General features: G+C 29.8%; 1 long non-coding RNA gene across 1 annotated transcript in view; it reads right to left on the bottom strand.

The window, feature by feature from the left end:
- Positions 1–8,080, bottom strand: part of LOC116414027 (uncharacterized) — a 37,148-nt gene extending 29,068 nt beyond the window's left edge. The window contains exons 1-2 of the long non-coding RNA XR_015291256.1: positions 7,267–8,080; positions 2,794–2,981 (exon numbers count right to left, since the gene is read on the bottom strand). This is a non-coding gene — a long non-coding RNA (uncharacterized LOC116414027). The remainder of the gene's footprint in view (positions 1–2,793; positions 2,982–7,266) is intronic.
- Positions 8,081–12,296: the final 4,216 nt, after the last annotated feature.

The raw sequence follows: 12,296 nt of genomic DNA, 5'->3' as shown, positions 1-12,296 counted from the left end.
CCGTGTTGCGAATCCATTCTTTTAAACGAACGGCTGGCGCGAATCCAAACGCGAAACACAAAATTTCGCGATAATTTTCCAATGATCATCTTGAACGCCATCTCTCGACGTCTCGTCTGTTATGCGCCGATTCAATTAATCGCCAAGATGGCGTAATAATCTCGAAACTTTTGCAAACTAGTTTATCGTGTTTGCCACACGATTGGAAGACAAAGAATCGCAAAATTGAATAATCAAATTCTATTTCGATACGAAATAATTGATATGATATATTCACAGAGAGATTCCAAGAATTTGTGATTCGGTTAGATTAGATTATCTGTCGATTGTCAGTTTGGACAATTAGAGAAGAAATATTTACTATCCGAGATTGTGAGATAAAACTGAAATTAATTAATAATATGTTTATAGGTGTCAATAGATAACAAAGTAAAACTTTCATAAAATATGAGAGTCAATAAGAAATTGTAAAATTGAGATAAATCGTTTTTAAAAATAATATGCATAAAATATAAAAAATAAAACTTGATTTTAACGTTTTTAAACATTTATAAAATAAATATTGATATTATTTTACTTACGATAAGAATAATTATAATTTGTGTTTATATTCTATTTTCTGTTACTGCATAAAAGTTTGTAGAAACAAATATTTTTTGTAATATAATGCTACTACTATAAGTAGAATTAACTGTGACAAATCTAATCACTAAGAAGACTTACAAGACGAGAGGTTAAGTACCGAGCAAAGCATCACGCATCTGATCTCCCCTAGTGAAATCCTTTCCTTATCGATCTTTGGAGGAATCTGGCGTCCAATGATCAATTAAATATTAATCAACGATGTCGATGCTCGATTAATTAAAGACGTAGTCATGATTAAACTAAGTATTAATAGAAAATCAATCGTTCCAGAATCGAGAATTTATTTTTCGCGACGATGAGTCGCATTCTCGTCGGTGTCAAGTCGAGCAAATATTTATCCTTGCTCTTTGAACTGGGGAAAAGTGGCTGTTTAACCCTTGCCTTCTTTTTTATATTTGGCCAAAGCACCGGTGAAATTAAAATTCCATCTCGAGGGAGGAAGGGAACTTGAAACTAAAATACACCATCGCTCTTGTTTCCGGTCCCTGGAGAAGAGAAACGCGCAAATTAACGCCACTGGTGAAAAGAATAAATATTAAATGCATTGTGAAACCTTTGAAATTTGATCAAATTCAAAACACGAATTTGCGATAAAACGAGACATCTGTGGACAAGAAAATTGTAATATTCTAATTTTGTTAAATAAACTTGATACTAATGGACATTTTTTTGTGATTATTTATTTCAAATACTTTATTCTATATACAAATACTATAACAGATATTATAACATGAAAATATAAATCTTGTAAATAAAATAGATTAGAGTTAAAATAAAGTAGAATAGGTTAAAAAACAGGTCGCTTTTTTCTGAAAAGAAAACGACTTTGAATAGCTATCGAAGATAATGGTCGGCAGTAAAAAAAAATTACTTACATAGAAAAAAAAACTGAAATTTTACAAAAAAAGAATTATTTTGTTTGTCAGCAAATCTCTTAATCGTAGCTTTCAGGCCACGTTAATTAGAGTGACATTTGCCGGAGAAAGTCGTGGCAAGGTGATCCATCGTGGCTACCATGACAGCAAGCTATACATTATTCTCACCAACGATAATCTATTATCAGGGTACCAGAATCGCGATATTCGTTTTCGACCAGACAACCTAGCCAAAATATAATCGTGAGATTAATCTCAGTTCTCCACCAATGATTTTCTTTTCAAATATGACTCATTCGATGGTACGATCTTTTCCATTTGTGAAAATCATCCTTTACGTATGCCATTTCAACCGTGTAGTTTGAAATATCTCATGTAAAGTTTACTTAATGGCGATAGTAATCAAATTTGTCGCCAGATGGCTCTCTAAAGGATTCTATTCATACGAGTCTGCAGTGCAGTTCTGACTGCGAAAGATCAAAAGTCGTTCTACATGCTTGACTTGCAATTTCTACTAACGCTCGAATATATTTGCAAAGTACGAGTTTCATGAGAAATATCGTTTCCATTTGTGAAAATCTTTCTTCTTATTTCTATTTCTAATTTACTTATTACAAATATTCGATGTGGAATATTTTCGAAAATTTCTTTCCTAGAAATGTTACGATCGGTTCTAAAGTGTGAATTATAAGTGTGATATTTTCGGCGATCATTGGTACCAGATGGTGACAAATTTTATTCTAGCGAAAGAAGACGAAAAAGAATAGTTTTAAGAAAGCATATTCGAAATCTTTTGGATCGTGCAATTTTAATTCTACCAATTTTAATTCTGCGCAGCTCTCTGACAAATTAGATTATGCAAAACAGTTGTAACGCGTCCTCGACGTGTCTGGAAATTTTTAATCCTTCAATCTATAGCCATCGATGAAATTTTGTTCGTTCGATTATATAGTCATAATTTTGATTTTTTTTTTAATATTTTAATTATTAATAACTGATTTCCTAATCATGATAAGAATTTCTAATTTCTTATGATCTTAACTTCATAAAAGTTCGAAATTTTAAATCTTATTTAACCAATCGAACAACTTTTCAAATATCTTAGTTTTAAATACAATTGAAATTCGATTTTAATTTCTTTGAGTAAAATTTCAGAAATTTTTCTGTTCTTTTTTTCAATGTTCTAGAGTCAATCTCAAGAAAGAAAATTCGTGATAAAAATATTTCATGAATGTTCATGAAAAAGTGGAAAGTAAAGTTTCAAACGACTTACCCTTCATGCCGAGGACCAATGCCGTTCTCCCGGTCAAAGGGACGATCTTCGATTCTTCAACCAAGATTCTTACACTACGCTCAAGGAACAACTTTCAAATTTCACCGATCACTGGCGATCGTTTCTCGATCGCAACACTGCACACCAACGATTCGTCGATTCAGTTTCAAAAACATAAAACACACTTTCTGAAAAAAAAGAAAAACAATTGGTTAGGTTAGATTAAGTTAGATTAATTTACATATCACTAATCCTAAATTATAATTATAAATATTATTTTTTAAAGCATAAGAATCTTAAACTATTAAATGTATTATAATTATACATACATACATAAACATAAATATATAAATGTAATATCTTATTGGAAGAGAATTAAAAAGAAGAAATTGAAAAAAAAAATATTTCAACAGAATTCCTAAAAAAACTTGAATAATACAAATATACAATTAAAAAAGCTAATACCATATTATTTTGAAATCACATTTCCATACATTTAATGATAAAAGTTAAAAAAACAAACCAATCATTAATTTCATTATTTTATCTTTATTTATCCTTTGTACAAACATATTCGAAAAAGATTTATTTATTTATATATTTTTAATTTAAGCTATTTATTTCAGAGGATGAGAAATATAAATAAATTCGTAAAAGATTAATTTGTTTTTTAATTTTTTTATTCAATAAATATATCTATAATTTTTAACTCTTATTTGATTTTTAATACCGTATTTATCAAATAAAATTTGTTTCTATATATTTTTTTTCTATATAAAAAAAAATTATAAAAATTATAGATTAAATTTAATCAACGTTACAAATTTTGATTAATGAAATCATCTTGTACATTATTTTCAATTATATTGTTAAAATTTTTGAACTTTCATCTCATCATTGGAATCCCTGAAACATCTCCATTTTGCAAAATAACATAAGTTAATGATGGATATAACAATGACAGTATTACGCAATATCTCATGACTCTCGAATTGAATTTCCAGGGAACCAGCACATTAAAATGTGTCTCGATTTTCCAAATATGCGACCACACGTCGGATTTAAAATTTAAATGAGAATTAAATCTTTATGGAATTCGCGTATTAGAAGAAACGAGTTAATAGAGGCGACAAATTAAAATCGATGCTCGTGCTTAATTGGGTTATTACGATTCAACGTTATGGTTGCAAAGTTTTCGAAGAATAAGCGTCAGTCTCGAGTTACTATTTAATGAAGGTTAGGTTATAATAGGATCACGCATGAAATTAAAAAGCAGTATAATAAAGATGGATAATTACTGGCCTCTAGCGGTGGTTGAAGTTACTTGATATTAAAATTAGAGCACTCGAGGAATAACGAGTAGATGTAGCTGTGTGGCGTTGGTTACGATTTAGAATTGTGATAGAGGTTAGTCACGTATGAAATGAAAAAACTAGGAGTAATATCGTGGACACAAGGGATTAAAGTTGAACTATGACTGGCAATGAAAAATTAGAATGTTTGAAAAATAATAAAGTTAATTAAAATTCACGAAAGAAAAATGTAATTAAAATCCCCTAAAAGAGGAATTGGTTAATATTAAAAAAATTAAAAAATAAAATTATTATAAAAAATTAAAAAAGAAATTTAAAAGATAAAATTGAATCGATGTGTCAAAATTAGGTTAGGTTAGTTACATGATATTAAAGTTGAAACGGATTAATGCAAGTTGGAACAGTTATAGGCAGTTGCACGTAGGTCGTGGTGAAACAGAATTGTTGCGTTTAGGTATTAGAACAGATTAGCACACCAGGGCCACCGGATCTGAACGAAATCCTATTAGATCAATTAATACATAAGCTGTAAGCAAACAATCGTTAAGCTCTCATTCAGGAAAATTATGTAGTTCGAAAATTTGATAATTTACAACATCTTAAATATTTTACATTTAATTCATAAATTATATTACAATGCATTTTAAAAATACATTAAAAGTTTAAAACATTTTTATGTTTTAAATATTCATTAATAATATGTATAAGTTGAGTGTTTAACTACCAACCTTAAAAATAACAAAAAGAAATCTAGTAAAAAAAAACTAATTATAGAAATTCGAAAGAAGAAATTCGAAAAGACGTTACAAGGTTGATGTAAAGATGTGAATATATTTTTTAAAGTTAGCTTTGTTTAATGGATATTACATTCAGAGTGAAAATTATCGAATAGTTACTTTCTAGTGACAAGAATCCTCTAGTAAAAAATAACAATAGCAATTCTCAAGTTTGATTCTCAAATAATTTGTATTCTCAATAAAAGACGGATAATCATGATTCTGAATAATAGAAATCTTAGTGTATCTCAAATATAAAAATATTTCTATCTGCACAATATTCAACTCGATTTAAAAATCAGAGAGTTCCCAAAGGGCAAAGAAACAATTTAATTGTAAAATTTCTTCACAAAAGTGTCACCTTTTCAGCAAACAAAAGAAAGTGCAAAGACGTAATGAAATTCCTTGAGGTGCCACACCAAAGAAAAGAAACTCGATAAAGCATCTATAAGAAGTTCGAAGACCAGGGAATAGTGAACCAATTTACGGTCAATACTTACGTTCTGACAAAAAGAACACGAAAATGAGCGTAACTTTTACAACATTCGAAAAAGAATGACAATTGGGACGGTCAATGAAGTTTTTAACTCAACTTTCCAAAATTCGTTTCTTTTCTTTTTTTATTTTTTTAAGAATAAACATTTTAAAATTAATGTTGAACTTGATAAGAGAATATTAAAAGCAAGTTAACTGGTAAGTTTTGAATGAATTTAATAAAAGATAGAATCTTTAAAAAAAATTGTAGTTAAAATGTTTTGTAAAATCTTGTTTCAGCTTGAAAACTAATTTAGATTTCTTGATAATTTTTAATATATAATATTAAGATCTAAGAATCGAGGAGGATTCAATTGAAATAACATTAACCTCAATCTGCATTGAAACACTTTAATTCTTGAAAATTTCTATTTTTACGATTAATATTTTATCCTATATATCTGAAAAATAATTTTTAAATTTTATTTTTTGTTGTTTTTTTCATATGACGATTCTTCTTTGTTGAAAATCGAAAAATCTGAAATCAAATTCTGACGATTCGTATATCGAGGAAAATGTCATCGAATATAGATGTCATCGAGCTTTTTTGTCCTACTCTTTGAACATAAATTAATTTTCCATCTGGGTTCCCGCTCGTCCAGCGTGCAAATAATCTCGAACAAGGTTAGTAGCTACCGAGGAAACTTTAAAAATCCTGGGAAACAGAGCGAACGAAGTCTAACAACTATACTATTAGGACGATCGAGATTACACTCCATCGATCCTTCTCTTTCCCAAGAATATTGCCAACGATGTATTTGATCATGTGGATTCGTGAAATTCTGTGGAAAATCTCATATTGAACTCGTTTTTTTAATCATCAGAGAATTTAAGAATCTATGAAGAATAGAAAATAGAAATTGATAAATTATTTGCGATTTAATAAATTTCGAATAGATAAATATTTGAATCAGAATTTTATTGAAGTTTGTACTTTAAAATTCTCATTTTCGTGAAGTTTAATTACAAAATTTTTATTTCCAAAGATCTTGGAAAGTTCAAGGTTTGATTCCATATTCCACGGTTAGTTTGGAACTTGGATTTAATATAATTGGAGTTCTTGAGTTTCTCTCGATTATTTAAAGTAATTTAACACCTTACGAACTTTACCGTGATTAAATTACCCGAAAGATAACCATCCGAAATTTCACGCGAAATACGTATAAAATTATGAGATAAAAATAATCTTCTATTTTTACTATTTAAAATTAACTCGTCATTTTAATATATTCGATTTTTTGGATGTTTTAAACATATTATCATATATTAACCTAACTATTAACCTAATCTAATCATAGAAATTAGTAAAAGTTATTAGAAGTTATTAGAATTATATCTTTCTAAATTAAATTTTATGCAAAATCAAGTTTTTATTAACACTATTATTATTATTTTATTAAAGAAATAGAAACTTGTTTTATTTTTCAAATATCAATATATCATGTTTTGGATATTTTATGTTTTTATATACGTTATATGCATTACGTCATGTCAATTAATAAACAATCCACTAATTAAAAGTTATTAAGATTATCTTTAGTGTTTTTGAATAATGGATGGAAAATATACAAAAACAATTTTAAAACTAATTTACATTAAAAATGAATTTAAATTTGATAATATCGAATTTTTTTGGAGGAGATTAATTTAGATTAAGTTTTTCAAATATATAAAAGAAACATTTTCAATGCTAATTTACATAAGAAAGAAATTTAAATTTGATGATATGGAATTTTTTTAAAAGAGGTTAAGTTAGAGAATCTCTGAGACACTACGACATTTATGTAACACAAATGATAATTACAATTAAAATTAAGATAAAAGAAAAATCTAAATTGTTACAAACTCACCTGCGTAGAACACCAGCAACGAATACCAGAATTCTTCCAAAAACCCAACACGTCACAAAATCACACGTCACAACGTCATAATTCGCGATCAATCTATTCTCTCAAAAAAATCACTTTTTGAGTCTTTGAATTTCTCATCTTTTCTTTCTTTTTTTTTTCTTTTTTATTTTTTTTATTTTTCACCCTTTCGACCTTTTTCCCCCACTGAATTTAACGTAATCATCACCAAGATAAAAACAGATGATCACACATCGTGGCGAACTTCGAAACAAGGGTATTTTCATGAATCTCTCGACCATTTATCGATCTTGCCACCCTTTAATCCCTCTCGTTTCCACTGGAACGATCGTGCTCTAATTAATTTTCTTTTTTAAGGCTACCTCTTCGATTCGGGGATCGTTAAACACGCGAGTGGGTCAAGGACGCGGAGTGAACTTGCACCCTCGTCGCGTCTAACTAAGGGGAGCAGTAGTTACAAGGGAGGAAAGTGGAAATGGCCACTTTGATATCGATTGTCGGTTGTTTTCGAACAATTTCCAAGGAGAATGAGATCTAGTGGTATGAAAAATTCGTACGTACTTTTTTTTCTTAATATGAGAGAAAATTATTTTATTATCTTGATTCGATTAATCAAAATTTTTGATATTGTTCAATTTTTGATTTCAGGAATCAAATTCTAAGATTGGAATATTTTTTTTTTTTTAATTACGAAGAGAAAAAATTTTAATTAAGTAATATTATTCAATTTTTTATTTTTGAAATCGTAAATCGAAATATAAAACATATTAACGACATGATGTAGTTAAATTTAAAAATTTTTTAAAAGGAAGATAACAAATTTTTCATTTTATATTAATTTGAAGAATATTTCATCGTGGATAATATAAGAGTTAAAAAAGAATGCGATGAAATAGAATTTCAATCTCTCGATTAAAATTTCAAACTTGATTCCTGTTATAGAAATGGAATCGACTTTGAAACATAATCACTCACATATCCAGAGACATCCTGTTTTCAACGCATCGCTACATTCATACGATTAGCTTGATTATATCGTATTTACATTAGGGCCAAGACTGGTCTCTAACTAAGATTAATTCGCCTCGAGTTTCGAACGAAACGACCCAGTTAACAGGTTAAAATTGAAGCTCCATGCTAAAAATCCTCGAAGGAAGAAACTTCTAGTCGAGGTAATAATTACTTATCGTCGAAGACTTTGAAACCGTCCAATAAACGAAAGAATTAACTTTTCAATTTACGTAATACGTTGCACGGTTTTACGTAAGATGGAACGAATGGTACTTCTACGATTCGAAAACGGAAGAAGAATCACGCAAAGTGACCTATCGAATGAAGAGGAGGAGGGGGAAGAGGGTTAATTTCCGCTCGATCGAAGAGTCGTTGCTCGTCCTCGACCCGTCTTCGAAATAAGGACACAGAGCAATCCAGTTTTCTCGTGAATTCGTCCTTGACTTTTCATCTTTCCAAAATTTTAAAGTTCTTAGAATTTCCTTTTTACGTAACATATAATAAATGTGATACGCGTTTCTGCAAAATTGCTTCTTTACTATTCCCGTGCAAAAGAATTAAAGATCATTGTGAAATTATGAGCTATATGGAAATTACGTTTACAAATAATATTCTTTGATTTCAATGATTTTTTTAATATATCGTCGAATATTATCATTCTGAATAGTGTTGCAAAGATTATATATTGGTAGTCATTGTTCATTAAAAAGTTAATAACAAGAACATTTCTTCGAAGTTTATTTTTAGGTTAAATCACATCGAGAAAACTAATTTAAACTCAATGCAAATTGTTAAATCGATCAACAGTTAAATAAGTTTTTATTTAATTTTGATTTAAAATGAAATTAATTGATGTTGAAACAAAAATTTATTTAATCTCTGATTTCTTAGGTTAATAATTTTTTGACAAACCGCCGACTAAAGTTTTCACAAATTCAATGTAACAAACCTCGACGATACATTAAAAGAAATATCGTCTATATCAAAGAACGATATCTTTCCGTAAATATTTATAATTTCCTGTAATAATCTATTAAATTTCGCAATCGTTATCACGAGTAAACAAAGTTAAATCGTTCGAACTTAACGTATCACAGTGTATGAGAGAGAAATTTTCATAGATATCGTGAAACAATATTGTGGATAGAAAGAATGGAAAAGAGAGCATTGGCTGTAAGAAAACACGTTCGTTTGGAGGGTTGTATCGGGGACAGTGGAGTGCTCGAGACCGGTGATTATTGTCAAAGACAAACGGCCGAGGGATCTCGAAGGAATTCTCGCTTCAAAGAACAACTCTCCTTGAGAAATTCTCGAGTGTTCGCTTTTGATCAACGACCACGTCAAGTGGCTGGAGCGCGAAACGAACGCGGGCGAACCGTTTCCGTTCCAAACTTCACTTTCCTCTCCACCTCCTCCGCTGGACGGAGCTGCGATCGAGTGACTTTTTCATCTTGTAGCGTCCACAGATGACTTTTGCCGTCAAACTGGTGTAAACTTTTTTCGTTACGAATTTTTTTTTCTTCTTTTTCTTTTGAAACAATTGGTTGTAGTGGTAGTATTATATATTATAATAACTTTTGTTGCCAAACTCTATCTCTCTGACTGTGAGTTATTCTTTTATTTTTATTTTTTCAAGGTTAGGTTATATTAATAGAATTATAATGATTTGTAGATAGTGAATTTTTATATCAAATTTGAACAATTTTTTCTTTTTGATATTCTTTTTTTTTTTTTTTTTTTTGTGAAGAAAAAGAATCGGTTGTATTAGTAATAGAATTGTAACAATGATTAGGAGAGAAATATTTGATGATTTTTACATCAAACTCGAGAAAAGTTTCGATTTCTCTTGGCTATTTTTTTTTTTTTTTTGAAGAATCATAGATTCACATTGATAGTAAATTAACAATGATCGGATAACGAGGAAATTCAATGAAAGATTTCAAAAAAAAAAAAAGATTTTCTTTTTACAGAGAGACGAAAGAAAAAATTAGGTTAGAAGACCAAGAGAGAAAGTGTAAACGGCAGAAAAGTTGGCTAGCCCAGGAAGTCGGTGAAGCGAGAAGGAAGAAAAAAAAAAAAGAAAGATTCGGCGGAAAGGTGAGAAGAAGAGTTGTCTAGATCTCGAGACCAGCCACGAGGCAAAGAGGGTGCGCAGTGCGGAAATAATTCTGCGTCCTGCACTCGTGAAGGTCATCTCTGGGACGAGAACACTTGACCTGCTTGCCGCCCAAGGACAAACGCCATTTATCCCGATTATTCCATTTCTTCTCTTTTTTTAATTAACTTTTGCTCTCCATCCACTTATCGATATTTATAGTATATTTTCATTTCCAGGGAAAAAGGAATGGAAAAAGATTTTGGAATTATTTTTTTATCGAAACATCAATTATAAACGATTTTGCATTCTATGCGAAGAAAAAAATGAATTTTGAAAAGTCCAAAGTTGTTGAAGAAAGAATTATTTTTTGAGATTTTGATTGAAGCATCAATATTTACGATATTTTCATTTTCTCTAAGAGAAAAAGAATGAAGAAACGTTTTAATAGAATTATTTCTTTGTCAAGAATTCGATAAAAGCTTCGATGATTAAATGATATTGCACTCCACGCGAAGAAAAATATGAAGAAGAGTTTTGGAGAACGAGAAAGTGGAATATTTTAAAATTACTTTTTTTTTTACCAGGAATGTTTCTTGCAAGTTTCTAAGGAATCGTTTCGAGAATAAAGTAGAAAAATTGATGGAATAATTTAATCTCGATGATTAAAGAGAAAATACTAGACAAAAGTAAGAAGATTCCAAGGAATTTCCACATCTGTGTTGAGACGATACCGGGAAGAGTAACAAGGTTATACTATTTTGAGATTTATGGATAGTAAATTGAAAGACGTGAGAAGGTTGAATAAGGGGTAATTCAATCACGAAGATTAAATTATCGATTTAACCGAGGATAAAATTTGTCCCTGGGAATATAGAAGATTCGAAAAGAATCGTATAATTTTCTCGAGACGTTCCCAACAGTCACAGAATTCTATTACGTTTAAATTTATCGACGATTAAATTGGAAACTGTATTATCGATGGAGTAATTTAATCTCCAAGATTAAATGCGAAAGCTTTCGAAGAATTCTGCGAGTTTCTCGTGGAGAAATCATTCCCAAATTTTCCTTTTAATTCGATTTCGATTATTCTCAAGAGAAAATAAACAAATACATTGACTAACGTCGAATTTATTTTAATCTATAACAATAAAAATTATTTATTCATCTCAATAGATTTCGATATTCTGAAAATATACGATTCTTGCAATGACAAATTCTTCAAAATAGTAGAAATCCAAGATAGAGAATCTTTGAAATTTTCCTTTAACCGTTCCAATTTATTTTAACCTGTAACAACATACTTCTTGATCCAACTATCTAACCTAATCAATAACAATAGATTATTGACAAAATACACGGATATCTTGCAACAGATTTACCGTGTTAAGAAGAATCGTAACAAATCTAATAATCTTCGCAAAAGTAATAACGCTTACATTTTTATGCTCCTCTTCTTCGAAAAGATATTTCGAAATTTCGAATAATTTCATTTAAGGGAAGATGATTCTTCAACGATTAGAAAAATTGCAAAAGCAAATTTATCTTTAAAAATAGAGAAAGTTGGCGTCCCTTTTCATTAAACAACTAGTATCGCAATTTATAGATAGGAATATTTTCGACAATGATATGCAAGTTGTATTCCTCTGAATGGAACCGCTATACCTTGCACCCTTGATGGGAGCTGTTTACACGAGTACACTGACCCAGGAGTACCCTCTTCTTTGTACTTTTCCCCCCATTCACTCGACGATTAAACAACACGATACCTGCGACTCCCAATAAATATACGAGCAACCTGAATGTGACAACCATTTTGTCGAGTGACTAAATTCATCCGCCATTATTTTTTCAGGGTTCAGAAATTAATCACTGATTGTTCGGAAATGAGAAATCTCTTTGTTAT

This window comes from Apis florea, unplaced genomic scaffold, assembly GCF_048593485.1.
Source record: "Apis florea isolate Af1SG1 unplaced genomic scaffold, ASM4859348v1 contig_2411_pilon, whole genome shotgun sequence".
Lineage (NCBI taxonomy): Eukaryota > Metazoa > Arthropoda > Insecta > Hymenoptera > Apidae > Apis > Apis florea.
This window is presented reverse-complemented; position numbering and strand designations above follow the sequence as displayed.